Source organism: Oncorhynchus masou, chromosome 3 (assembly GCF_036934945.1).
Source record: "Oncorhynchus masou masou isolate Uvic2021 chromosome 3, UVic_Omas_1.1, whole genome shotgun sequence".
NCBI lineage: Eukaryota > Metazoa > Chordata > Actinopteri > Salmoniformes > Salmonidae > Oncorhynchus > Oncorhynchus masou.
The window spans coordinates 49,954,696-49,979,923 of NC_088214.1; the positions used below are offsets into that span (position 1 = coordinate 49,954,696).

Sequence of the window (25,228 nt, forward strand, 5' to 3'; positions counted from 1 at the left end):
CATTATCGAGACCAATATGAAAAGTGTTTAGACAGCTTGTGCACATCACTTTCACATCCTATGTAGGATTTACAAAGAAACCTCTTGTAGCCAGCCGTGATCGTATGGTGGTTAGTACTCTGCGTTGTGGCCGCAGCAACCCCGGTTCGAATCCGGGTCACGGCACTGCAATGTAATTTCAGAAGGGTTGTTTCTTAAACAGGTGAAGACTTGCTCTGGAACTCAGCCTTTTGACAAAGTTCCCCAGCATATCGTAGGTTAATTACTTACACAAACTGATTCATCTGCTTTTTCAGAGGTTTTTACCATTTTTAAGCTCGAGAGCCAAATGAGAAATGCAGTGTCCTCGTACGACCAACATTATGAAGAAATAGTGTATGATTCTGAATGTTTACTCATATCTCGCGACCCACCTATGACATGTTAATAACTGCTTTGGGTCCCAAATCATAGTTTAAGAATCCATGTCAGAGGTTCTTGAGTTTATTCATCTCGAGACCCAAATGAAAAATGTACTGTCCTCGAATGACCAATATTAGTAAAAGACATCTCTTTTGTGATGTGATTTTGCTTGACAGAGATGTGGGTTAAATTAATGAGACTGGTTTGATTCAAATAGGTGTGGGTGTTCACATCTGTAAAATTTATGTCTTTTATGGGTGCTGTGGCTTAGTTGGATAAAGTGCCTGTCTAGTAAACAGGAGATCCTTAGTTCAAATCTCAGCAGTACCTTTTCAAGCATTTTATTGTACACATTGGTGGAGTAGGTCAGAGGGGAAAGCACTCAGGTATTCTCACCAATCGGTTGAGAGAATTAGAGATGATGTGAGGAGGATGCAATTGAGATATTCCAATGTCACGGAAAAAGGGCACTATTTAAATGTGTAAAGCTTGACTGTTTCTTCACTTTATTCATTATCGAGACCAATATGAAAAGTGTTTAGTCAGCTTGTGCACATCACTTTCACAGCCTATGTAGGCTTTACAAAGCCACCTCTTGTAGCCAGCCGTGATCGTATAGTGGTTAGTACTCTGCGTTGTGGCCACAGCAACCCTGGTTCGAATCCGGGTCATGGCACTGCAATGTAATTTCAGAAGGGTTGTTTCTTAAACAGGTGAAGACTTGCTCTGAAAGCTCTGGAATTAAGCCATTTGACAAAGTTCCCCAGCATATCGTAGGTTAATTACTTACACAAACTGATTCATCTGCTATTTCAGAGGTTTTTACCATTTTTAAGCTCGAGAGCCAAATGAGAAATGCAGTGTCCTCGTACGACCAACATTATGAAGAAATAGTGTATGATTCTGAATGTTTACTCATATCTCGCGACCCACCTATGACATGTTAATAACTGCTTTGGGTCCCAAATCATAGTTTAAGAATCCATGTCAGAGGTTCTTGAGGTTATTCATCTCGAGACCCAAATGAAAAATGTACTGTCCTCGAATGACCAATATTAGTAAAAGACATCTCTTTTGTGATGTGATTTTGCTTGACAGAGTTGTGGGTTAAATTAATGAGACTGGTTTGATTCAAATAGGTGTGGGTGTTCACATCTGTAAAATTTATGTCTTTTATGGGTGCTGTGGCTTAGTTGGTTAAAGTGCCTGTCTAGTAAACAGGAGATCCTGAGTTCAAATCTCAGCAGTACCTTTTCAAGCATTTTATTGTACACATTGGTGGAGTAGGTCAGAGGGGAGTGCACTCAGGTATTCTCACCAATCGGTTTAGAGAATTAGAGATGATGTGAGGAGGATGCAATTGAGATATTCCAATGTCACGGAAAAAGGGCACTATTTAAATGTGTAAAGCTTAACTGTTTCTTCACTTTATTCATTATCGAGACCAATATGAAAAGTGTTTAGACAGCTTGTGCACATCACTTTCACAGCCTATGTAGGCTTTACAAAGCAACCTCTTGTAGCCAGCCGTGATCGTATAGTGGTTAGTACTCTGCGTTGTGGCCGCAGCAACCCCGGTTCGAATCCAGGTCACGGCACTGCAATGTAATTTCAGAAGGGTTGTTTCTTAAACAGGTGAAGACTAGCTCTGGAACTCAGCCTTTTGACAAAGTTCCCCAGCATATCGTAGGTTAATTACTTACACAAACTGATTCATCTGCTGTTTCAGAGGTTTTTACCATTTTTAAGCTCGAGAGCCAAATGAGAAATGCAGTGTCCTCGTACGACCAACATTATGAAGAAATAGTGTATGATTCTGAATGTTTACTCATATCTCGCGACCCACCTATGACATGTTAATAACTGCTTTGGGTCCCAAATCATAGTTTAAGAATCCATGTCAGAGGTTCTTGAGTTTATTCATCTCGAGACCCAAATGAAAAATGTACTGTCCTCGAATGACCAATATTAGTAAAAGACATCTCTTTTGTGATGTGATTTTGCTTGACAGAGATGTGGGTTAAATTAATGAGACTGGTTTGATTCAAATAGGTGTGGGTGTTCACATCTGTAAAATTTATGTCTTTTATGGGTGCTGTGGCTTAGTTGGTTAAAGTGCCTGTCTAGTAAACAGGAGATCCTGAGTTCAAATCTCAGCAGTACCTTTTCAAGCATTTTATTGTACACATTGGTGGAGTAGGTCAGAGGGGAGTGCACTCAGGTATTCTCACCAATCGGTTGAGAGAATTAGAGATGATGTGAGGAGGATGCAATTGAGATATTCCAATGTCACGGAAAAAGGGCACTATTTAAATGTGTAAAGCTTGACTGTTTCTTCACTTTATTCATTATCGAGACCAATATGAAAAGTGTTTAGACAGCTTGTGCACATCACTTTCACAGCCTATGTAGGCTTTACAAAGCCACCTCTTGTAGCCAGCCGTGATCGTATAGTGGTTAGTACTCTGCGTTGTGGCTGCAGCAACCCTGGTTCGAATCCGGGTCACGGCACTGCAATGTAATTTCAGAAGGGTTGTTTTTTGAACAGGTGAAGACTTACTCTGAAAGCTCTGGAACTCAGCCTTTTGACAAAGTTCCCCAGCATATCGTAGGTTAATTACTTACACAAACTGATTCATCTGCTGTTTCAGAGGTTTTTACCATTTTTAAGCTCGAGAGCCAAATGAGAAATGCAGTGTCCTCGTACGACCAACATTATGAAGAAATAGTGTATGATTCTGAATGTTTACTCATATCTCGAGACCCACCTATGACTTGTTAATAACTGCTTTGGGTCCCAAATCATAGTTTAAGAATCCATGTCAGAGGTTCTTGAGTTTATTCATCTCGAGACCCAAATGAAAAATGTACTGTCCTCGAATGACCAATATTAGTAAAAGACATCTCTTTTGTGATGTGATTTTGCTTGACAGAGATGTGGGTTAAATTAATGAGACTGGTTTGATTCAAATAGGTGTGGGTGTTCACATCTGTAAAATGTATCTCTTTTATGGGTGCTGTGGCTTAGTTGGTTAAAGTGCCTGTCTAGTAAACAGGAGATCCTGAGTTCAAATCTCAGCAGTACCTTTTCAAGCATTTTATTGTACACATTGGTGGAGTAGGTCAGAGGGGAGTGCACTCAGGTATTCTCACCAATCGTTTGAGAGAATTAGAGATGATGTGAGGAGGATGCAATTGAGATATTCCAATGTCACGGAAAAAGGGCACTATTTAAATGTGGAAAGCTCGACTGTTTCTTCACTTTATTCATTATCGAGACCAATATGAAAAGTGTTTAGACAGCTTGTGCACATCACTTTCACAGCCTATGTAGGCTTTACAAAGCCACCTCTTGTAGCCAGCCGTGATCGTATAGTGGTTAGTACTCTGCGTTGTGGCCGCAGCAACCCCGGTTCGAATCCGGGTCACGGCACTGCAATGTAATTTCAGAAGGTTTTTTTTTGAACAGGTGAAGACTTACTCTGAAAGCTCTGGAACTCAGCCTTTTGACAAAGTTCCCCAGCATATCGTAGGTTAATTACTTACACAAACTGATTCATCTGCTGTTTCAGAGGTTTTTACCATTTTTAAGCTCGAGAGCCAAATGAGAAATGCAGTGTCCTCGTACGACCAACATTATGAAGAAATAGTGTATGATTCTGAATGTTTACTCATATCTCGCGACCCACCTATGACATGTTAATAACTGCTTTGGGTCCCAAATCATAGTTTAAGAATCCATGTCAGAGGTTCTTGAGTTTATTCATCTCGAGACCCAAATGAAAAATGTACTGTCCTCGAATGACCAATATTAGTAAAAGACATCTCTTTTGTGATGTGATTTTGCTTGACAGAGATGTGGGTTAAATTAATGAGACTGGTTTGATTCAAATAGGTGTGGGTGTTCACATCTGTAAAATTTATCTCTTTTATGGGTGCTGTGGCTTAGTTGGTTAAAGTGCCTGTCTAGTAAACAGGAGATCCTGAGTTCAAATCTCAGCAGTACCTTTTCAAGCATTTTATTGTACACATTGGTGGAGTAGGTCAGAGGGGAGTGCACTCAGGTATTCTCACCAATCGGTTGAGAGAATTAGAGATGATGTGAGGAGGATGCAATTGAGATATTCCAATGTCACGGAAAAAGGGCACTATTTAAATGTGTAAAGCTTGACTGTTTCTTCACTTTATTCATTATCGAGACCAATATGAAAAGTGTTTAGACAGCTTGTGCACATCACTTTCACAGCCTATGTAGGCTTTACAAAGCCACCTCTTGTAGCCAGCCGTGATCGTATAGTGGTTAGTACTCTGCGTTGTGGCCGCAGCAACCCCGGTTCGAATCCGGGTCACGGCACTGCAATGTAATTTCAGAAGGGTTGTTTTTTAAACAGGTGAAGACTCTGAAAGCTCTGGAACTCAGCCTTTTGACAAAGTTCCCCAGCATATCGTAGGTTAATTACTTACACAAACTGATTCATCTGCTGTTTCAGAGGTTTTTACCATTTTTAAGCTCGAGAGCCAAATGAGAAATGCAGTGTCCTCGTACGACCAACATTATGAAGAAATAGTGTATGATTCTGAATGTTTACTCATATCTCGCGACCCACCTATGACATGTTAATAACTGCTTTGGGTCCCAAATCATAGTTTAAGAATCCATGTCAGAGGTTCTTGAGTTTATTCATCTCGAGACCCAAATGAAAAATGTACTGTCCTCGAATGACCAATATTAGTAAAAGACATCTCTTTTGTGATGTGATTTTGCTTGACAGAGATGTGGGTTAAATTAATGAGACTGGTTTGATTCAAATAGGTGTGGGTGTTCACATCTGTAAAATTTATCTCTTTTATGGGTGCTGTGGCTTAGTTGGTTAAAGTGCCTGTCTAGTAAACAGGAGATCCTGAGTTCAAATCTCAGCAGTACCTTTTCAAGCATTTTATTGTACACATTGGTGGAGTAGGTCAGAGGGGAGTGCACTCAGGTATTCTCACCAATCGGTTGAGAGAATTAGAGATGATGTGAGGAGGATGCAATTGAGATATTCCAATGTCACGGAAAAAGGGCACTATTTAAATGTGGAAAGCTCGACTGTTTCTTCACTTTATTCATTATCGAGACCAATATGAAAAGTGTTTAGACAGCTTGTGCACATCACTTTCACAGCCTATGTAGGCTTTACAAAGCCACCTCTTGTAGCCAGCCGTGATCGTATAGTGGTTAGTACTCTGCGTTGTGGCCGCAGCAACCCCGGTTCGAATCCGGGTCACGGCACTGCAATGTAATTTCAGAAGGGTTGTTTCTTAAACAGGTGAAGACTAGCTCTGAAAGCTCTGGAACCTTTTGACAAAGTTCCCCAGCATATCGTAGGTTAATTACTTACACAAACTGATTCATCTGCTGTTTCAGAGGTTTTTACCATTTTTAAGCTCGAGAGCCAAATGAGAAATGCAGTGTCCTCGTACGACCAACATTATGAAGAAATAGTGTATGATTCTGAATGTTTACTCATATCTCGCGACCCACCTATGACATGTTAATAACTGCTTTGGGTCCCAAATCATAGTTTAAGAATCCATGTCAGAGGTTCTTGAGTTTATTCATCTCGAGACCCAAATGAAAAATGTACTGTCCTCGAATGACCAATATTAGTAAAAGACATCTCTTTTGTGATGTGATTTTGCTTGACAGAGATGTGGGTTAAATTAATGAGACTGGTTTGATTCAAATAGGTGTGGGTGTTCACATCTGTAAAATTTATCTCTTTTATGGGTGCTGTGGCTTAGTTGGTTAAAGTGCCTGTCTAGTAAACAGGAGATCCTGAGTTCAAATCTCAGCAGTACCTTTTCAAGCATTTTATTGTACACATTGGTGGAGTAGGTCAGTAGGGAGTGCACTCAGGTATTCTCACCAATCGGTTGAGAGAATTAGAGATGATGTGAGGAGGATGCAATTGAGATATTCCAATGTCACGGAAAAAGGGCACTATTTAAATGTGGAAAGCTCGACTGTTTCTTCACTTTATTCATTATCGAGACCAATATGAAAAGTGTTTAGACAGCTTGTGCACATCACTTTCACAGCCTATGTAGGCTTTACAAAGCCACCTCTTGTAGCCAGCCGTGATCGTATAGTGGTTAGTACTCTGCGTTGTGGCCGCAGCAACCCCGGTTCGAATCCGGGTCACGGCACTGCAATGTAATTTCAGAAGGGTTGTTTCTTAAACAGGTGAAGACTTGCTCTGGAACTCAGCCTTTTGACAAAGTTCCCCAGCATATCGTAGGTTAATTACTTACACAAACTGATTCATCTGCTGTTTCAGAGGTTTTTACCATTTTTAAGCTCGAGAGCCAAATGAGAAATGCAGTGTCCTCGTACGACCAACATTATGAAGAAATAGTGTATGATTCTGAATGTTTACTCATATCTCGCGACCCACCTATGACATGTTAATAACTGCTTTGGGTCCCAAATCATAGTTTAAGAATCCATGTCAGAGGTTCTTGAGTTTATTCATCTCGAGACCCAAATGAAAAATGTACTGTCCTCGAATGACCAATATTAGTAAAAGACATCTCTTTTGTGATGTGATTTTGCTTGACAGAGATGTGGGTTAAATTAATGAGACTGGTTTGATTCAAATAGGTGTGGGTGTTCACATCTGTAAAATGTATCTCTTTTATGGGTGCTGTGGCTTAGTTGGTTAAAGTGCCTGTCTAGTAAACAGGAGATCCTGAGTTCAAATCTCAGCAGTACCTTTTCAAGCATTTTATTGTACACATTGGTGGAGTAGGTCAGAGGGGAGTGCACTCAGGTATTCTCACCAATCGGTTGAGAGAATTAGAGATGATGTGAGGAGGATGCAATTGAGATATTCCAATGTCACGGAAAAAGGGCACTATTTAAATGTGGAAAGCTCGACTGTTTCTTCACTTTATTCATTATCGAGACCAATATGAAAAGTGTTTAGCCAGCTTGTGCACATCACTTTCACAGCCTATGTAGGCTTTACAAAGCCACCTCTTGTAGCCAGCCGTGATCGTATAGTGGTTAGTACTCTGCGTTGTGGCCGCAGCAACCCCGGTTCGAATCCGGGTCACGGCACTGCAATGTAATTTCAGAAGGGTTGTTTCTTAAACAGGTGAAGACTTACTCTGAAAGCTCTGGAACTCAGCCTTTTGACAAAGTTCCCCAGCATATCGTAGGTTAATTACTTACACAAACTGATTCATCTGCTGTTTCAGAGGTTTTTACCATTTTTAAGCTCGAGAGCCAAATGAGAAATGCAGTGTCCTCGTACGACCAACATTATGAAGAAATAGTGTATGATTCTGAATGTTTACTCATATCTCGCGACCCACCTATGACATGTTAATAACTGCTTTGGGTCCCAAATCATAGTTTAAGAATCCATGTCAGAGGTTCTTGAGTTTATTCATCTCGAGACCCAAATGAAAAATGTACTGTCCTCGAATGACCAATATTAGTAAAAGACATCTCTTTTGTGATGTGATTTTGCTTGACAGAGATGTGGGTTAAATTAATGAGACTGGTTTGATTCAAATAGGTGTGGGTGTTCACATCTGTAAAATTTATCTCTTTTATGGGTGCTGTGGCTTAGTTGGTTAAAGTGCCTGTCTAGTAAACAGGAGATCCTGAGTTCAAATCTCAGCAGTACCTTTTCAAGCATTTTATTGTACACATTGGTGGAGTAGGTCAGAGGGGAGTGCACTCAGGTATTCTCACCAATCGGTTGAGAGAATTAGAGATGATGTGAGGAGGATGCAATTGAGATATTCCAATGTCACGGAAAAAGGGCACTATTTAAATGTGTAAAGCTTGACTGTTTCTTCACTTTATTCATTATCGAGACCAATATGAAAAGTGTTTAGACAGCTTGTGCACATCACTTTCACAGCCTATGTAGGCTTTACAAAGCCACCTCTTGTAGCCAGCCGTGATCGTATAGTGGTTAGTACTCTGCGTTGTGGCTGCAGCAACCCCGGTTCGAATCCGGGTCACGGCACTGCAATGTAATTTCAGAAGGGTTGTTTTTTGAACAGGTGAAGACTTACTCTGAAAGCTCTGGAACTCAGCCTTTTGACAAAGTTCCCCAGCATATCGTAGGTTAATTACTTACACAAACTGATTCATCTGCTGTTTCAGAGGTTTTTACCATTTTTAAGCTCGAGAGCCAAATGAGAAATGCAGTGTCCTCGTACGACCAACATTATGAAGAAATAGTGTATGATTCTGAATGTTTACTCATATCTCGCGACCCACCTATGACATGTTAATAACTGCTTTGGGTCCCAAATCATAGTTTAAGAATCCATGTCAGAGGTTCTTGAGTTTATTCATCTCGAGACCCAAATGAAAAATGTACTGTCCTCGAATGACCAATATTAGTAAAAGACATCTCTTTTGTGATGTGATTTTGCTTGACAGAGATGTGGGTTAAATTAATGAGACTGGTTTGATTCAAATAGGTGTGGGTGTTCACATCTGTAAAATGTATCTCTTTTATGGGTGCTGTGGCTTAGTTGGTTAAAGTGCCTGTCTAGTAAACAGGAGATCCTGAGTTCAAATCTCAGCAGTACCTTTTCAAGCATTTTATTGTACACATTGGTGGAGTAGGTCAGAGGGGAGTGCACTCAGGTATTCTCACCAATCGGTTGAGAGAATTAGAGATGATGTGAGGAGGATGCAATTGAGATATTCCAATGTCACGGAAAAAGGGCACTATTTAAATGTGGAAAGCTTGACTGTTTCTTCACTTTATTCATTATCGAGACCAATATGAAAAGTGTTTAGACAGCTTGTGCACATCACTTTCACAGCCTATGTAGGCTTTACAAAGCCACCTCTTGTAGCCAGCCGTGATCGTATAGTGGTTAGTACTCTGCGTTGTGGCTGCAGCAACCCTGGTTCGAATCCGGGTCACGGCACTGCAATGTAATTTCAGAAGGGTTGTTTTTTGAACAGGTGAAGACTTACTCTGAAAGCTCTGGAACTCAGCCTTTTGACAAAGTTCCCCAGCATATCGTAGGTTAATTACTTACACAAACTGATTCATCTGCTGTTTCAGAGGTTTTTACCATTTTTAAGCTCGAGAGCCAAATGAGAAATGCAGTGTCCTCGTACGACCAACATTATGAAGAAATAGTGTATGATTCTGAATGTTTACTCATATCTCGCGACCCACCTATGACATGTTAATAACTGCTTTGGGTCCCAAATCATAGTTTAAGAATCCATGTCAGAGGTTCTTGAGTTTATTCATCTCGAGACCCAAATGAAAAATGTACTGTCCTCGAATGACCAATATTAGTAAAAGACATCTCTTTTGTGATGTGATTTTGCTTGACAGAGATGTGGGTTAAATTAATGAGACTGGTTTGATTCAAATAGGTGTGGGTGTTCACATCTGTAAAATGTATCTCTTTTATGGGTGCTGTGGCTTAGTTGGTTAAAGTGCCTGTCTAGTAAACAGGAGATCCTGAGTTCAAATCTCAGCAGTACCTTTTCAAGCATTTTATTGTACACATTGGTGGAGTAGGTCAGAGGGGAGTGCACTCAGGTATTCTCACCAATCGGTTGAGAGAATTAGAGATGATGTGAGGAGGATGCAATTGAGATATTCCAATGTCACGGAAAAAGGGCACTATTTAAATGTGGAAAGCTCGACTGTTTCTTCACTTTATTCATTATCGAGACCAATATGAAAAGTGTTTAGCCAGCTTGTGCACATCACTTTCACAGCCTATGTAGGCTTTACAAAGCCACCTCTTGTAGCCAGCCGTGATCGTATAGTGGTTAGTACTCTGCGTTGTGGCTGCAGCAACCCCGGTTCGAATCCGGGTCACGGCACTGCAATGTAATTTCAGAAGGGTTTTTTTTGAACAGGTGAAGACTTACTCTGAAAGCTCTGGAACTCAGCCTTTTGACAAAGTTCCCCAGCATATCGTAGGTTAATTACTTACACAAACTGATTCATCTGCTGTTTCAGAGGTTTTTACCATTTTTAAGCTCGAGAGCCAAATGAGAAATGCAGTGTCCTCGTACGACCAACATTATGAAGAAATAGTGTATGATTCTGAATGTTTACTCATATCTCGCGACCCACCTATGACATGTTAATAACTGCTTTGGGTCCCAAATCATAGTTTAAGAATCCATGTCAGAGGTTCTTGAGTTTATTCATCTCGAGACCCAAATGAAAAATGTACTGTCCTCGAATGACCAATATTAGTAAAAGACATCTCTTTTGTGATGTGATTTTGCTTGACAGAGATGTGGGTTAAATTAATGAGACTGGTTTGATTCAAATAGGTGTGGGTGTTCACATCTGTAAAATGTATCTCTTTTATGGGTGCTGTGGCTTAGTTGGTTAAAGTGCCTGTCTAGTAAACAGGAGATCCTGAGTTCAAATCTCAGCAGTACCTTTTCAAGCATTTTATTGTACACATTGGTGGAGTAGGTCAGAGGGGAGTGCACTCAGGTATTCTCACCAATCGGTTGAGAGAATTAGAGATGATGTGAGGAGGATGCAATTGAGATATTCCAATGTCACGGAAAAAGGGCACTATTTAAATGTGAAAGCTTGACTGTTTCTTCACTTTATTCATTATCGAGACCAATATGAAAAGTGTTTAGACAGCTTGTGCACATCACTTTCACAGCCTATGTAGGCTTTACAAAGCCACCTCTTGTAGCCAGCCGTGATCGTATAGTGGTTAGTACTCTGCGTTGTGGCTGCAGCAACCCCGGTTCGAATCCGGGTCACGGCACTGCAAAGTAATTTCAGAAGGGTTTTTTTTGAACAGGTGAAGACTTACTCTGAAAGCTCTGGAACTCAGCCTTTTGACAAAGTTCCCCAGCATATCGTAGGTTAATTACTTACACAAACTGATTCATCTGCTGTTTCAGAGGTTTTTACCATTTTTAAGCTCGAGAGCCAAATGAGAAATGCAGTGTCCTCGTACGACCAACATTATGAAGAAATAGTGTATGATTCTGAATGTTTACTCATATCTCGCGACCCACCTATGACATGTTAATAACTGCTTTGGGTCCCAAATCATAGTTTAAGAATCCATGTCAGAGGTTCTTGAGTTTATTCATCTCGAGACCCAAATGAAAAATGTACTGTCCTCGAATGACCAATATTAGTAAAAGACATCTCTTTTGTGATGTGATTTTGCTTGACAGAGATGTGGGTTAAATTAATGAGACTGGTTTGATTCAAATAGGTGTGGGTGTTCACATCTGTAAAATGTATCTCTTTTATGGGTGCTGTGGCTTAGTTGGTTAAAGTGCCTGTCTAGTAAACAGGAGATCCTGAGTTCAAATCTCAGCAGTACCTTTTCAAGCATTTTATTGTACACATTGGTGGAGTAGGTCAGAGGGGAGTGCACTCAGGTATTCTCACCAATCGGTTTAGAGAATTAGAGATGATGTGAGGAGGATGCAATTGAGATATTCCAATGTCACGGAAAAAGGGCACTATTTAAATGTGGAAAGCTCGACTGTTTCTTCACTTTATTCATTATCGAGACCAATATGAAAAGTGTTTAGACAGCTTGTGCACATCACTTTCACAGCCTATGTAGGCTTTACAAAGCCACCTCTTGTAGCCAGCCGTGATCGTATAGTGGTTAGTACTCTGCGTTGTGGCCGCAGCAACCCCGGTTCGAATCCGGGTCACGGCACTGCAATGTAATTTCAGAAGGGTTGTTTCTTAAACAGGTGAAGACTTGCTCTGGAACTCAGCCTTTTGACAAAGTTCCCCAGCATATCGTAGGTTAATTACTTACACAAACTGATTCATCTGCTGTTTCAGAGGTTTTTACCATTTTTAAGCTCGAGAGCCAAATGAGAAATGCAGTGTCCTCGTACGACCAACATTATGAAGAAATAGTGTATGATTCTGAATGTTTACTCATATCTCGCGACCCACCTATGACATGTTAATAACTGCTTTGGGTCCCAAATCATAGTTTAAGAATCCATGTCAGAGGTTCTTGAGTTTATTCATCTCGAGACCCAAATGAAAAATGTACTGTCCTCGAATGACCAATATTAGTAAAAGACATCTCTTTTGTGATGTGATTTTGCTTGACAGAGATGTGGGTTAAATTAATGAGACTGGTTTGATTCAAATAGGTGTGGGTGTTCACATCTGTAAAATGTATCTCTTTTATGGGTGCTGTGGCTTAGTTGGTTAAAGTGCCTGTCTAGTAAACAGGAGATCCTGAGTTCAAATCTCAGCAGTACCTTTTCAAGCATTTTATTGTACACATTGGTGGAGTAGGTCAGAGGGGAGTGCACTCAGGTATTCTCACCAATCGGTTGAGAGAATTAGAGATGATGTGAGGAGGATGCAATTGAGATATTCCAATGTCACGGAAAAAGGGCACTATTTAAATGTGGAAAGCTTGACTGTTTCTTCACTTTATTCATTATCGAGACCAATATGAAAAGTGTTTAGACAGCTTGTGCACATCACTTTCACAGCCTATGTAGGCTTTACAAAGCCACCTCTTGTAGCCAGCCGTGATCGTATAGTGGTTAGTACTCTGCGTTGTGGCCGCAGCAACCCCGGTTCGAATCCGGGTCACGGCACTGCAATGTAATTTCAGAAGGGTTGTTTCTTAAACAGGTGAAGACTTACTCTGAAAGCTCTGGAACTCAGCCTTTTGACAAAGTTCCCCAGCATATCGTAGGTTAATTACTTACACAAACTGATTCATCTGCTGTTTCAGAGGTTTTTACCATTTTTAAGCTCGAGAGCCAAATGAGAAATGCAGTGTCCTCGTACGACCAACATTATGAAGAAATAGTGTATGATTCTGAATGTTTACTCATATCTCGCGACCCACCTATGACATGTTAATAACTGCTTTGGGTCCCAAATCATAGTTTAAGAATCCATGTCAGAGGTTCTTGAGTTTATTCATCTCGAGACCCAAATGAAAAATGTACTGTCCTCGAATGACCAATATTAGTAAAAGACATCTCTTTTGTGATGTGATTTTGCTTGACAGAGATGTGGGTTAAATTAATGAGACTGGTTTGATTCAAATAGGTGTGGGTGTTCACATCTGTAAAATTTATCTCTTTTATGGGTGCTGTGGCTTAGTTGGTTAAAGTGCCTGTCTAGTAAACAGGAGATCCTGAGTTCAAATCTCAGCAGTACCTTTTCAAGAATTTTATTGTACACATTGGTGGAGTAGGTCAGAGGGAGGTGCACTCAGGTATTCTCAACAATCGGTTGAGAGAATTAGAGATGATGTGAGGAGGATGCAATTGAGATATTCCAATGTCACGGAAAAAGGGCACTATTTAAATGTGTAAAGCTTGACTGTTTCTTCACTTTATTCATTATCGAGACCAATATGAAAAGTGTTTAGACAGCTTGTGCACATCACTTTCACAGCCTATGTAGGCTTTACAAAGCCACCTCTTGTAGCCAGCCGTGATCGTATAGTGGTTAGTACTCTGCGTTGTGGCCGCAGCAACCCGGTTCGAATCCGGGTCACGGCACTGCAATGTAATTTCAGAAGGGTTGTTTTTTAAACAGGTGAAGACTTGAAAGCTCTGGAACTCAGCCTTTTGACAAAGTTCCCCAGCATATCGTAGGTTAATTACTTACACAAACTGATTCATCTGCTGTTTCAGAGGTTTTTACCATTTTTAAGCTCGAGAGCCAAATGAGAAATGCAGTGTCCTCGTACGACCAACATTATGAAGAAATAGTGTATGATTCTGAATGTTTACTCATATCTCGCGACCCACCTATGACATGTTAATAACTGCTTTGGGTCCCAAATCATAGTTTAAGAATCCATGTCAGAGGTTCTTGAGTTTATTCATCTCGAGACCCAAATGAAAAATGTACTGTCCTCGAATGACCAATATTAGTAAAAGACATCTCTTTTGTGATGTGATTTTGCTTGACAGAGATGTGGGTTAAATTAATGAGACTGGTTTGATTCAAATAGGTGTGGGTGTTCACATCTGTAAAATGTATCTCTTTTATGGGTGCTGTGGCTTAGTTGGTTAAAGTGCCTGTCTAGTAAACAGGAGATCCTGAGTTCAAATCTCAGCAGTACCTTTTCAAGCATTTTATTGTACACATTGGTGGAGTAGGTCAGAGGGGAGTGCACTCAGGTATTCTCACCAATCGGTTGAGAGAATTAGAGATGATGTGAGGAGGATGCAATTGAGATATTCCAATGTCACGGAAAAAGGGCACTATTTAAATGTGGAAAGCTGACTGTTTCTTCACTTTATTCATTATCGAGACCAATATGAAAAGTGTTTAGACAGCTTGTGCACATCACTTTCACAGCCTATGTAGGCTTTACAAAGCCACCTCTTGTAGCCAGCCGTGATCGTATAGTGGTTAGTACTCTGCGTTGTGGCCGCAGCAACCCCGGTTCGAATCCGGGTCACGGCACTGCAATGTAATTTCAGAAGGGTTGTGTTTTAAACAGATGAAGACTTGCTCTGGAACTCAGCCTTTTGACAAAGTTCCCCAGCATATCGTAGGTTAATTACTTACACAAACTGATTCATCTGCTGTTTCAGAGGTTTTTACCATTTTTAAGCTCGAGAGCCAAATGAGAAATGCAGTGTCCTCGTACGACCAACATTATGAAGAAATAGTGTATGATTCTGAATGTTTACTCATATCTCGCGACCCACCTATGACATGTTAATAACTGCTTTGGGTCCCAAATCATAGTTTAAGAATCCATGTCAGAGGTTCTTGAGTTTATTCATCTCGAGACCCAAATGAAAAATGTACTGTCCTCGAATGACCAATATTAGTAAAAGACATCTCTTTTGTGATGTGATTTTGCTTGACAGAGATGTGGGTTAAATTAATGAGACTGGTTTGATTCAAATAGGTGTGGGTGTTCACATCTGTAAAATGTATCTCTTTTATGGGTGCTGTGGCTTAGTTGGTTAAAGTGCCTGTCTAGTAAACAGGAGATCCTGAGTTCAAATCTCAGCAGTACCTTTTCAAGCATTTTATTGTACACATTGGTGGAGTAGGTCAGAGGGGAGTGCACTCAGGTATTCTCACCAATCGGTTGAGAGAATTAGAGATGATGTGAGGAGGATGCAATTGAGATATTCCAATGTCACGGAAAAAGGGCACTATTTAAATGTGGAAAGCTCGACTGTTTCTTCACTTTATTCATTATCGAGACCAATATGAAAAGTGTTTAGACAGCTTGTGCACATCACTTTCACAGCCTATGTAGGCTTTACAAAGCCACCTCTTGTAGCCAGCCGTGATCGTATAGTGGTTAGTACTCTGCGTTGTGGCCGCAGCAACCCCGGTTCGAATCCGGGTCACGGCACTGCAATGTAATTTCAGAAGGGTTGTTTCTTAAACAGGTGAAGACTTACTCTGAAAGCTCTGGAACTCAGCCTTTTGACAAAGTTCCCCAGCATATCGTAGGTTAATTACTTACACAAACTGATTCATCTGCTGTTTCAGAGGTTTTTACCATTTTTAAGCTCGAGAGCCAAATGAGAAATGCAGTGTCCTCGTACGACCAACATTATGAAGAAATAGTGTATGATTCTGAATGTTTACTCATATCTCGCGACCCACCTATGACATGTTAATAACTGCTTTGGGTCCCAAATCATAGTTTAAGAATCCATGTCAGAGGTTCTTGAGTTTATTCATCTCGAGACCCAAATGAAAAATGTACTGTCCTCGAATGACCAATATTAGTAAAAGACATCTCTTTTGTGATGTGATTTTGCTTGACAGAGATGTGGGTTAAATTAATGAGACTGGTTTGATTCAAATAGGTGTGGGTGTTCACATCTGTAAAATGTATCTCTTTTATGGGTGCTGTGGCTTAGTTGGTTAAAGTGCCTGTCTAGTAAACAGGAGATCCTGAGTTCAAATCTCAGCAGTACCTTTTCAAGCATTTTATTGTACACATTGGTGGAGTAGGTCAGAGGGGAAAGCACTCAGGTATTCTCACCAATCGGTTTAGAGAATTAGAGATGATGTGAGGAGGATGCAATTGAGATATTCCAATGTCACGGAAAAAGGGCACTATTTAAATGTGGAAAGCTCGACTGTTTCTTCACTTTATTCATTATCGAGACCAATATGAAAAGTGTTTAGACAGCTTGTGCACATCACTTTCACAGCCTATGTAGGCTTTACAAAGCCACCTCTTGTAGCCAGCCGTGATCGTATAGTGGTTAGTACTCTGCGTTGTGGCCGCAGCAACCCCGGTTCGAATCCGGGTCACGGCACTGCAATGTAATTTCAGAAGGGTTGTTTCTTAAACAGGTGAAGACTTGCTCTGGAACTCAGCCTTTTGACAAAGTTCCCCAGCATATCGTAGGTTAATTACTTACACAAACTGATTCATCTGCTGTTTCAGAGGTTTTTACCATTTTTAAGCTCGAGAGCCAAATGAGAAATGCAGTGTCCTCGTACGACCAACATTATGAAGAAATAGTGTATGATTCTGAATGTTTACTCATATCTCGCGACCCACCTATGACATGTTAATAACTGCTTTGGGTCCCAAATCATAGTTTAAGAATCCATGTCAGAGGTTCTTGAGTTTATTCATCTCGAGACCCAAATGAAAAAATCCTCGAAAAAATTGTTTCAAATAGGTGTGGGTGTTCAATGATCCTTTTAAGTTGGTTAAAGTGCCTGTTAGTAAAAAAGAGTTCATCTCTTTTCAAGCATTTTATTGTACACATTGGTGGACTTGAGGAGGACACTTTATTCATTAGACCAATATGAAAAGTGTTTGACAGCTTGTGCACATCAAATAGGGCTTTCACCTCTTGTAGCACCATATGTTAATTGTCAGAAGGGTTGTTTTTCAGAAAACAAAGACTCTGCTCTGGAACTCAGCCTTTTGACAAAGTTCCCCAGCATATCGTAGGTTAATTACTTACACAAACTGATTCATCTGCTGTTTCAGAGGTTTTTACCATTTTTAAGCTCGAGAGCCAAATGCCAAAGAAATGCAGTGTCCTCGTACGACCAACATTATGAAGAAATAGTGTATGATTCTGAATGTTTACTCATATCTCGCGACCCACCTATGACATGTTAATAACTGCTTTGGGTCCCAAATCATAGTTTAAGAATCCATGTCAGAGGTTCTTGAGTTTATTCATCTCGAGACCCAAATGAAAAATGTACTGTCCTCGAATGACCAATATTAGTAAAAGACATCTCTTTTGTGATGTGATTTTGCTTGACAGAGATGTGGGTTAAATTAATGAGACTGGTTTGATTCAAATAGGTGTGGGTGTTCACATCTGTAAAATGTATCTCTTTTATGGGTGCTGTGGCTTAGTTGGTTAAAGTGCCTGTCTAGTAAACAGGAGATCCTGAGTTCAAATCTCAGCAGTACCTTTTCAAGCATTTTATTGTACACATTGGTGGAGTAGGTCAGAGGGGAGTGCACTCAGGTATTCTCACCAATCGGTTGAGAGAATTAGAGATGATGTGAGGAGGATGCAATTGAGATATTCCAATGTCACGGAAAAAGGGCACTATTTAAATGTGGAAAGCTCGACTGTTTCTTCACTTTATTCATTATCGAGACCAATATGAAAAGTGTTTAGACAGCTTGTGCACATCACTTTCACAGCCTATGTAGGCTTTACAAAGCCACCTCTTGTAGCCAGCCGTGATCGTATAGTGGTTAGTACTCTGCGTTGTGGCCGCAGCAACCCCGGTTCGAATCCGGGTCACGGCACTGCAATGTAATTTCAGAAGGGTTGTTTCTTAAACAGGTGAAGACTCTGAAAGCTCTGGAACTCAGCCTTTTGACAAAGTTCCCCAGCATATCGTAGGTTAATTACTTACACAAACTGATTCATCTGCTGTTTCAGAGGTTTTTACCATTTTTAAGCTCGAGAGCCAAATGAGAAATGCAGTGTCCTCGTACGACCAACATTATGAAGAAATAGTGTATGATTCTGAATGTTTACTCATATCTCGCGACCCACCTATGACATGTTAATAACTGCTTTGGGTCCCAAATCATAGTTTAAGAATCCATGTCAGAGGTTCTTGAGTTTATTCATCTCGAGACCCAAATGAAAAATGTACTGTCCTCGAATGACCAATATTAGTAAAAGACATCTCTTTTGTGATGTGATTTTGCTTGACAGAGATGTGGGTTAAATTAATGAGACTGGTTTGATTCAAATAGGTGTGGGTGTTCACATCTGTAAAATGTATCTCTTTTATGGGTGCTGTGGCTTAGTTGGTTAAAGTGCCTGTCTAGTGAACAGGAGATCCTGAGTTCAAATCTCAGCAGCACCATTTCAAGCATTTTATTGTACACATTGGTGGAGAAGGTCAGAGGGGAGGGCACTCAGGTTTTCTCACCAATCGGTTTAGAGAATTAGAGATGATGTGAGGAGGATGCAATTGAGATATTCCAATGTCACGGAAAAAGGGCACTATTTAAATGTGTAAAGCTTGACTGTTTCTTCACTTTATTCATTATCGAGACCAATATGAAAAGTGTTTAGCCAGCTTGTGCACATCACTTTCACAGCCTATGTAGGCTTTACAAAGCCACCTCTTGTAGCCAGCCGTGATCGTATAGTGGTTAGTACTCTGCGTTGTGGCCGCAGCAACCCCGGTTCGAATCCGGGTCACGGCACTGCAATGTAATTTCAGAAGGGTTGTTTCTTAAACAGGTGAAGACTTACTCTGAAAGCTCTGGAACTCAGCCTTTTGACAAAGTTCCCCAGCATATCGTAGGTTAATTACTTACACAAACTGATTCATCTGCTGTTTCAGAGGTTTTTACCATTTTTAAGCTCGAGAGCCAAATGAGAAATGCAGTGTCCTCGTACGACCAACATTATGAAGAAATAGTGTATGATTCTGAATGGTTACTCATATCTCGCGACCCACCTATGACATGTTAATAACTGCTTTGGGTCCCAAATCATAGTTTAAGAATCCATGTCAGAGGTTCTTGAGTTTATTCATCTCGAGACCCAAATGAAAAATGTACTGTCCTCGAATGACCAATATTAGTAAAAGACATCTCTTTTGTGATGTGATTTTGCTTGACAGAGATGTGGGTTAAATTAATGAGACTGGTTTGATTCAAATAGGTGTGGGTGTTCACATCTGTAAAATGTATCTCTTTTATGGGTGCTGTGGCTTAGTTGGTTAAAGTCCCTGTCTAGTAAACAGGAGATCCTGAGTTCAAATCTCAGCAGCACCTTTTCAAGCATTTTATTGTACACATTGGTGGAGAAGGTCAGAGGGGAGGGCACTCAGGTTTTCTCACCAATCGGTTTAGAGAATTAGAGATGATGTGAGGAGGATGCAATTGAGATATTCCAATGTCACGGAAAAAGGGCACTATTTAAATGTGGAAAGCTCGACTGTTTCTTCACTTTATTCATTATCGAGACCAATATGAAAAGTGTTTAGCCAGCTTGTGCACATCACTTTCACAGCCTATGTAGGCTTTACAAAGCCACCTCTTGTAGCCAGCCGTGATCGTATAGTGGTTAGTACTCTGCGTTGTGGCTGCAGCGAATCCGGGTCACGGCACTGCAATGTAAATTCAGAAGGGTTGTTTTTTGAACAGGTGTAGACTTACTCTGAAAGCTCTGGAACTCAGCCTTTTGACAAAGTTCCCCAGCATATCGTAGGTTAATTACTTACACAAACTGATTCATCTGCTGTTTCAGAGGTTTTTACCATTTTTAAGCTCGAGAGCCAAATGAGAAATGCAGTGTCCTCGTTACGACCAACATTATGAAGAAATAGTGTATGATTCTGAATGGTTACTCATATCTCGCGACCCACCTATGACATGTTAATAACTGCTTTGGGTCCCAAATCATAGTTTAAGAATCCATGTCAGAGGTTCTTGAGTTTATTCATCTAGAGACCCAACTGAAAAATGAACGTCCTCGAATGACCAATATTTGTTAAAGACATCTCTTTTGTGATGTGATTTTGCTTGACAGAGATGTGGGTTAAATTAATGAGACTGGTTTGATTCAAATAGGTGTGGGTGTTCACATCTGTAAAATGTATCTCTTTTATGGGTGCTGTGGCTTAGTTGGTTAAAGTGCCTGTCTAGTAAACAGGAAATCCTGAGTTCAAATCTCAGCAGTACCTTTTCAAGCATTTTATTGTACACATTGGTGGAGTAGGTCAGAGGGGAGTGCACTCAGGTATTCTCACCAATCGGTTTAGAGTTAGAGATGATTGAGGAGGATGCATCTTGAGATATTCCAATGTCACGGAAAAAGGGCACTATTTAAATGTGTAAAGCTTGACTGTTTCTTCACTTTATTCATTATCGAGACCAATATGAAAAGTGTTTAGACAGCTTGTGCACATCACTTTCACAGCCTATGTAGGCTTTACAAAGCCACCTCTTGTAGCCACCGTGATCGTATAGTGGTTAGTACTCTGACCATTTGGCTGCAGCATCTCTTTTGTGAATTTGGTTCACGGCACTGCAATGTAATTTCAGAAGGTTTGTTTTTAAACAGGTGAAGACTAACTATTAGTAAAAGCTCTGGAACTCAGACTTTTGACAAAGGTGTGGGTGTTCCCCAGCATATGGGTGTGTGGTAAAGTGCCTGTTAGTAAACAAATCCTGAGTTCAAATCTGCAGTACCTTTTCAAGCATTTTTTTACACATTGGTTTAAGGTCAGAGGGGAATGAGAAATCAGGTTTTCTCACCAATCATTTGAAGAAATAGAGATGTATGATTCTGAGGAGGATGCATATTGAGATATTCCAATGTCATGGAAAAAGGGCACTATTTAAATGTGGAAAGCTTGACTGTTTCTTCAGTTTATTCATTATCGAGACCAAATGAAAAGTGTTTAGCCAGCTTGTGCACATCACTTTCACAGCCTATTAGGCTTTACAAAGCCACCTCTTTTGTGATCGTATAGTGGTTAGTACTCTGGTTAAATTAATGAGACTGGTTTGATTCAAATCCGGGTCACGGCACTGCAATGTAATTTCAGAAGGGTTGTTTCTTAAACAGGTGAAGACTTGCTCTGTTCTTAAACAGGTGAAGACTTGCTCTGGAACTCAGCCTTTTGACAAAGTTCCCCAGCATATCGTAGGTTAATTACTTACACAAACTGATTCATCTGCTGTTTCAGAGGTTTTTACCATTTTTAAGCTCGAGAGCCAAATGAGAAATGCAGTGTCCTCATACGACCAACATTATGAAGAAATAGTGTATGATTCTGAATGTTTACTCATATCTGGCGACCCACCTATGACATGTTAATAACTGCTTTGGGTCCCAAATCATAGTTTAAGAATCCATGTCAGAGGTTCTTGAGTTTATTCATCTCGAGACCCAAATGAAAAATGTACTGTCCTCGAATGACCAATATTAGTAAAAGACATCTCTTTTGTGATGTGATTTTGCTTGACAGAGATGTGGGTTAAATTAATGAGACTGGTTTGATTCAAATAGGTGTGGGTGTTCACATCTGTAAAATGTATCTCTTTTATGGGTGCTGTGGCTTAGTTGGTTAAAGTGCCTGTCTAGTAAACAGGAGATCCTGAGTTCAAATCTCAGCAGTACCTTTTCAAGCATTTTATTGTACACATTGGTGGAGAAGGTCAGAGGGGAGTGCACTCAGGTTTTCTCACCAATCGGTTTAGAGAATTAGAGATGATGTGAGGAGGATGCAATTGAGATATTCCAATGTCACGGAAAAAGGGCACTATTTAAATGTGGAAAGCTCGACTGTTTCTTCACTTTATTCATTATCGAGACCAATATGAAAAGTGTTTAGCCAGCTTGTGCACATCACTTTCACAGCCTATGTAGGCTTTACAAAGCCACCTCTTGTAGCCAGCCGTGATCGTATAGTGGTTAGTACTCTGCGTTGTGGCCGCAGCAACCCCGGTTGGAATCCGGGTCACGGCACTGCAATGTAATTTCAGAAGGGTTGTTTCTTAAACAGGTGAAGACTTACTCTGAAAGCTCTGGAACTCAGACTTTTGACAAAGTTCCCCAGCATATCGTAGGTTAATTACTTACAGAAACTGATTCATCTGCTGTTTCAGAGGTTTTTACCATTTTTAAGCTCGAGAGCCAAATGAGAAATGCAGTGTCCTCGTACGACCAACATTATGAAGAAATAGTGTATGATTCTGAATGGTTACTCATATCTCGCGACCCACCTATGACATGTTAATAACTGCTTTGGGTCCCAAATCATAGTTTAAGAATCCATGTCAGAGGTTCTTGAGTTTATTCATCTCGAGACCCAAATGAAAAATGTACTGTCCTCGAATGACCAATATTAGTAAAAGACATCTCTTTTGTGATGTGATTTTGCTTGACAGAGATGTGGGTTAAATTAATGAGACTGGTTTGATTCAAATAGGTGTGGGTGTTCACAACTGCAAAATATATTTCTTTTATGGGTGCTGTGGCTTAGTTGGTTAAAGTGCCTGTCTAGTTAACAGGAGATCCTGAGTTCAAATCTCAGCAGTACCTTTTCAAGCATTTTATTGTACACATTGGTGGAGAAGGTCAGAGGGGAGTGCACTCAGGTTTTCTCACCAATCGGATTAGAGATGATGTGAGAAGGATGCAATTGAGATATTCCAATGTCACGGAAAAAGGGCACTATTTAAATGTGGAAAGCTCGACTGTTTCTTCACTTTATTCATTATCGAGACCAATATGAAAAGTGTTTAGCCAGCTTGTGCACATCACTTTCACAGCCTATGTAGGCTTTACAAAGCCACCTCTTGTAGCCAGCCGTGATCGTATAGTGGTTAGTACTCTGCGTTGTGAATGCAGCAACCCCGGTTGGAATCCGGGTCACGGCACTGCAATGTATTTTCAGAAGGGTTGTTTTTTGAACAGGTGAAGACTTACTCTGAAAGCTCTGGAACTCAGCCTTTTGACAAAGTTCCCCAGCATATCGTAGGTTAATTACTTACACAAACTGATTCATCTGCTGTTTCAGAGGTTTTTACCATTTTTAAGCTCGAGAGCCAAATGAGAAATGCAGTGTCCTCCTACGACCAACATTATGAAGAAATAGTGTATGATTCTGAATGGTTACTCATATCTCGCGACCTACCTATGACATGTTAATAACTGCTTTGGGTCCCAAATCATAGTTTAAGAATCCATGTCAGAGGTTCTTGAGTTTATTCATCTCGAGACCCAAATGAAAAATGTACTGTCCTCGAATGACCAATATTAGTAAAAGACATCTCTTTTGTGATGTGATTTTGCTTGACAGAGATGTGGGTTAAATTAATGAGACTGGTTTGATTCAAATAGGTGTGGGTGTTCACATCTGTAAAATGTATCTCTTTTATGGGTGCTGTGGCTTAGTTGGTTAAAGTGCCTGTCTAGTAAACAGGAGATCCTGAGTTCAAATCTCAGCAGTACCTTTTCAAGCATTTTATTGTACACATTGGTGGAGTAGGTCAGAGGGGAGTGCACTCAGGTTATTCTCACCAATCGGTTTAGAGAATTAGAGATGATGTGAGGAGGATGCAATTGAGATATTCCAATGTCACGGGAAAAAGGGCACTATTTAAGTGTGGAAAGCTCGACTGTTTCTTCACTTTATTCATTATCGAGACCAATATGAAAAGTGTTTAGCCAGCTTGTGCACATCACTTTCACAGCCTATGTAGGCTTTACAAAGCCACCTCTTGTAGCCAGCCGTGATCGTATAGTGGTTAGTACTCTGCGTTGTGGCCGCAGCAACCCTGGTTTGAATCCGGGTCATGGCACTGCAATGTAATTTCAGAAGGGTTGTTTTTTGAACAGGTGAAGACTTGCTCTGGAACTCAGCCTTTTGACAAAGTTCCCCAGCATATCGTAGGTTAATTACTTACACAAACTGATTCATCTGCTGTTTCAGAGGTTTTTACCATTTTTAAGCTCGAGAGCCAAATGAGAAAAGCAGTGTCCTCGTACGACCAACATTATGAAGAAATAGTGTATGATTCTGAATGTTTACTCAAATTTCGCGACCCACCTATGACATGTTGATAACTGCTTTGGGTCCCAAATCATAGTTTAAGAATCCATGTCAGAGGTTCTTGAGTTTATTCATCTCGAGACCCAAATGAAAAATGTACTGTCCTCGAATGACCAATATTAGTAAAAGACATCTCTTTTGTGATGTGTACAATAAAAGGCTTGAAAAGGTACTGCTGAGATTTGAACTCAAGATCTTCTGTTTACTAAACAGGCACTTAAACCAACTAAGCCACAGCACCCATAAAAGAGATATATTTTGCAGATGTGAACACCCACACCTATTTGAATCAAACCAGTCTCATTAATTAATGGCTGGGAAGAGTATGTGGAGATAGATGGTTGGGGAGTTGTAACCTGTTCCTGCTGATTTTCATTCCTGATACGTTCCCTCAATCACCCTGGTCAGGGTATGATGTGGGGGAAGATTAGGAGGGTTTGCGTTGCCCAAAAGGAGCCCATTCCTATGTCAACCTTATGAGGGTATGACCAGGTCTCTGGGTCCCCTGGTATGGTGGGGGTAAGCTGTTTTCTTTGAGGGGTTTCTTTGTCTTTGGTTCCTAGTTGATCTTGGGTTGGTGAGATCGGGTTGTCCTGTGTGGTCGGAGTAGGTAGGAGCCTGTTGTGCCATTCGTTGAAGCCTGAAAAAGAGAGTCTTATGTAAAGTGAATGCGACGATCCTATGATGAGACTAGGTTGCCGGTCGAAACTATTTTTTTCGGCCGGACCCTCTGTGCGTCTCTTTAAAATGTGTAGAGGGTCTATGTGGATAAC

The 25,228-nt window shown here is 40.5% G+C and overlaps 38 non-coding genes across 38 annotated transcripts; all 38 read left to right on the forward strand.

The window, feature by feature from the left end:
- Positions 1 to 1,580: 1,580 nt before the first annotated feature.
- trnat-agu (transfer RNA threonine (anticodon AGU)) lies at positions 1,581 to 1,654 on the forward strand. Its single transcript has one exon. It is a non-coding gene; the product is annotated as a tRNA-Thr (tRNA).
- An 839-nt stretch (positions 1,655 to 2,493) lies between these two features.
- On the forward strand, positions 2,494 to 2,567 carry trnat-agu (transfer RNA threonine (anticodon AGU)). The gene has a single exon. It is a non-coding gene; the product is annotated as a tRNA-Thr (tRNA).
- Positions 2,568 to 2,841: 274 nt separating this feature from the next.
- On the forward strand, positions 2,842 to 2,913 carry trnah-gug (transfer RNA histidin (anticodon GUG)). Its single transcript has one exon. It is a non-coding gene; the product is annotated as a tRNA-His (tRNA).
- Positions 2,914 to 3,415: 502 nt separating this feature from the next.
- On the forward strand, positions 3,416 to 3,489 carry trnat-agu (transfer RNA threonine (anticodon AGU)). The gene has a single exon. It is a non-coding gene; the product is annotated as a tRNA-Thr (tRNA).
- Positions 3,490 to 3,763: 274 nt separating this feature from the next.
- trnah-gug (transfer RNA histidin (anticodon GUG)) lies at positions 3,764 to 3,835 on the forward strand. Its single transcript has one exon. It is a non-coding gene; the product is annotated as a tRNA-His (tRNA).
- A 501-nt stretch (positions 3,836 to 4,336) lies between these two features.
- Positions 4,337 to 4,410, forward strand: trnat-agu (transfer RNA threonine (anticodon AGU)). The gene has a single exon. It is a non-coding gene; the product is annotated as a tRNA-Thr (tRNA).
- A 274-nt stretch (positions 4,411 to 4,684) lies between these two features.
- On the forward strand, positions 4,685 to 4,756 carry trnah-gug (transfer RNA histidin (anticodon GUG)). The gene has a single exon. It is a non-coding gene; the product is annotated as a tRNA-His (tRNA).
- Positions 4,757 to 5,254: 498 nt separating this feature from the next.
- Positions 5,255 to 5,328, forward strand: trnat-agu (transfer RNA threonine (anticodon AGU)). Its single transcript has one exon. It is a non-coding gene; the product is annotated as a tRNA-Thr (tRNA).
- Positions 5,329 to 5,602: 274 nt separating this feature from the next.
- trnah-gug (transfer RNA histidin (anticodon GUG)) lies at positions 5,603 to 5,674 on the forward strand. The gene has a single exon. It is a non-coding gene; the product is annotated as a tRNA-His (tRNA).
- Positions 5,675 to 6,171: 497 nt separating this feature from the next.
- On the forward strand, positions 6,172 to 6,245 carry trnat-agu (transfer RNA threonine (anticodon AGU)). Its single transcript has one exon. It is a non-coding gene; the product is annotated as a tRNA-Thr (tRNA).
- A 274-nt stretch (positions 6,246 to 6,519) lies between these two features.
- trnah-gug (transfer RNA histidin (anticodon GUG)) lies at positions 6,520 to 6,591 on the forward strand. Its single transcript has one exon. It is a non-coding gene; the product is annotated as a tRNA-His (tRNA).
- Positions 6,592 to 7,084: 493 nt separating this feature from the next.
- Positions 7,085 to 7,158, forward strand: trnat-agu (transfer RNA threonine (anticodon AGU)). Its single transcript has one exon. It is a non-coding gene; the product is annotated as a tRNA-Thr (tRNA).
- A 274-nt stretch (positions 7,159 to 7,432) lies between these two features.
- Positions 7,433 to 7,504, forward strand: trnah-gug (transfer RNA histidin (anticodon GUG)). Its single transcript has one exon. It is a non-coding gene; the product is annotated as a tRNA-His (tRNA).
- Positions 7,505 to 8,006: 502 nt separating this feature from the next.
- Positions 8,007 to 8,080, forward strand: trnat-agu (transfer RNA threonine (anticodon AGU)). Its single transcript has one exon. It is a non-coding gene; the product is annotated as a tRNA-Thr (tRNA).
- A 274-nt stretch (positions 8,081 to 8,354) lies between these two features.
- Positions 8,355 to 8,426, forward strand: trnah-gug (transfer RNA histidin (anticodon GUG)). The gene has a single exon. It is a non-coding gene; the product is annotated as a tRNA-His (tRNA).
- A 502-nt stretch (positions 8,427 to 8,928) lies between these two features.
- On the forward strand, positions 8,929 to 9,002 carry trnat-agu (transfer RNA threonine (anticodon AGU)). The gene has a single exon. It is a non-coding gene; the product is annotated as a tRNA-Thr (tRNA).
- Positions 9,003 to 9,276: 274 nt separating this feature from the next.
- On the forward strand, positions 9,277 to 9,348 carry trnah-gug (transfer RNA histidin (anticodon GUG)). The gene has a single exon. It is a non-coding gene; the product is annotated as a tRNA-His (tRNA).
- Positions 9,349 to 9,850: 502 nt separating this feature from the next.
- On the forward strand, positions 9,851 to 9,924 carry trnat-agu (transfer RNA threonine (anticodon AGU)). Its single transcript has one exon. It is a non-coding gene; the product is annotated as a tRNA-Thr (tRNA).
- Positions 9,925 to 10,198: 274 nt separating this feature from the next.
- On the forward strand, positions 10,199 to 10,270 carry trnah-gug (transfer RNA histidin (anticodon GUG)). Its single transcript has one exon. It is a non-coding gene; the product is annotated as a tRNA-His (tRNA).
- Positions 10,271 to 10,771: 501 nt separating this feature from the next.
- trnat-agu (transfer RNA threonine (anticodon AGU)) lies at positions 10,772 to 10,845 on the forward strand. The gene has a single exon. It is a non-coding gene; the product is annotated as a tRNA-Thr (tRNA).
- A 273-nt stretch (positions 10,846 to 11,118) lies between these two features.
- Positions 11,119 to 11,190, forward strand: trnah-gug (transfer RNA histidin (anticodon GUG)). Its single transcript has one exon. It is a non-coding gene; the product is annotated as a tRNA-His (tRNA).
- Positions 11,191 to 11,691: 501 nt separating this feature from the next.
- Positions 11,692 to 11,765, forward strand: trnat-agu (transfer RNA threonine (anticodon AGU)). Its single transcript has one exon. It is a non-coding gene; the product is annotated as a tRNA-Thr (tRNA).
- Positions 11,766 to 12,039: 274 nt separating this feature from the next.
- On the forward strand, positions 12,040 to 12,111 carry trnah-gug (transfer RNA histidin (anticodon GUG)). Its single transcript has one exon. It is a non-coding gene; the product is annotated as a tRNA-His (tRNA).
- A 493-nt stretch (positions 12,112 to 12,604) lies between these two features.
- On the forward strand, positions 12,605 to 12,678 carry trnat-agu (transfer RNA threonine (anticodon AGU)). Its single transcript has one exon. It is a non-coding gene; the product is annotated as a tRNA-Thr (tRNA).
- A 274-nt stretch (positions 12,679 to 12,952) lies between these two features.
- Positions 12,953 to 13,024, forward strand: trnah-gug (transfer RNA histidin (anticodon GUG)). The gene has a single exon. It is a non-coding gene; the product is annotated as a tRNA-His (tRNA).
- Positions 13,025 to 13,526: 502 nt separating this feature from the next.
- Positions 13,527 to 13,600, forward strand: trnat-agu (transfer RNA threonine (anticodon AGU)). Its single transcript has one exon. It is a non-coding gene; the product is annotated as a tRNA-Thr (tRNA).
- Positions 13,601 to 14,442: 842 nt separating this feature from the next.
- Positions 14,443 to 14,516, forward strand: trnat-agu (transfer RNA threonine (anticodon AGU)). The gene has a single exon. It is a non-coding gene; the product is annotated as a tRNA-Thr (tRNA).
- Positions 14,517 to 14,789: 273 nt separating this feature from the next.
- trnah-gug (transfer RNA histidin (anticodon GUG)) lies at positions 14,790 to 14,861 on the forward strand. The gene has a single exon. It is a non-coding gene; the product is annotated as a tRNA-His (tRNA).
- A 493-nt stretch (positions 14,862 to 15,354) lies between these two features.
- On the forward strand, positions 15,355 to 15,428 carry trnat-agu (transfer RNA threonine (anticodon AGU)). The gene has a single exon. It is a non-coding gene; the product is annotated as a tRNA-Thr (tRNA).
- A 274-nt stretch (positions 15,429 to 15,702) lies between these two features.
- trnah-gug (transfer RNA histidin (anticodon GUG)) lies at positions 15,703 to 15,774 on the forward strand. Its single transcript has one exon. It is a non-coding gene; the product is annotated as a tRNA-His (tRNA).
- A 502-nt stretch (positions 15,775 to 16,276) lies between these two features.
- Positions 16,277 to 16,350, forward strand: trnat-agu (transfer RNA threonine (anticodon AGU)). Its single transcript has one exon. It is a non-coding gene; the product is annotated as a tRNA-Thr (tRNA).
- A 274-nt stretch (positions 16,351 to 16,624) lies between these two features.
- Positions 16,625 to 16,696, forward strand: trnah-gug (transfer RNA histidin (anticodon GUG)). The gene has a single exon. It is a non-coding gene; the product is annotated as a tRNA-His (tRNA).
- A 1,055-nt stretch (positions 16,697 to 17,751) lies between these two features.
- On the forward strand, positions 17,752 to 17,825 carry trnat-agu (transfer RNA threonine (anticodon AGU)). The gene has a single exon. It is a non-coding gene; the product is annotated as a tRNA-Thr (tRNA).
- Positions 17,826 to 18,099: 274 nt separating this feature from the next.
- On the forward strand, positions 18,100 to 18,171 carry trnah-gug (transfer RNA histidin (anticodon GUG)). Its single transcript has one exon. It is a non-coding gene; the product is annotated as a tRNA-His (tRNA).
- Positions 18,172 to 18,669: 498 nt separating this feature from the next.
- trnat-agu (transfer RNA threonine (anticodon AGU)) lies at positions 18,670 to 18,743 on the forward strand. The gene has a single exon. It is a non-coding gene; the product is annotated as a tRNA-Thr (tRNA).
- A 274-nt stretch (positions 18,744 to 19,017) lies between these two features.
- trnah-gug (transfer RNA histidin (anticodon GUG)) lies at positions 19,018 to 19,089 on the forward strand. The gene has a single exon. It is a non-coding gene; the product is annotated as a tRNA-His (tRNA).
- Positions 19,090 to 21,946: 2,857 nt separating this feature from the next.
- On the forward strand, positions 21,947 to 22,020 carry trnat-agu (transfer RNA threonine (anticodon AGU)). Its single transcript has one exon. It is a non-coding gene; the product is annotated as a tRNA-Thr (tRNA).
- Positions 22,021 to 23,782: 1,762 nt separating this feature from the next.
- On the forward strand, positions 23,783 to 23,856 carry trnat-agu (transfer RNA threonine (anticodon AGU)). The gene has a single exon. It is a non-coding gene; the product is annotated as a tRNA-Thr (tRNA).
- The last annotated feature ends 1,372 nt before the right edge of the window (positions 23,857 to 25,228 follow it).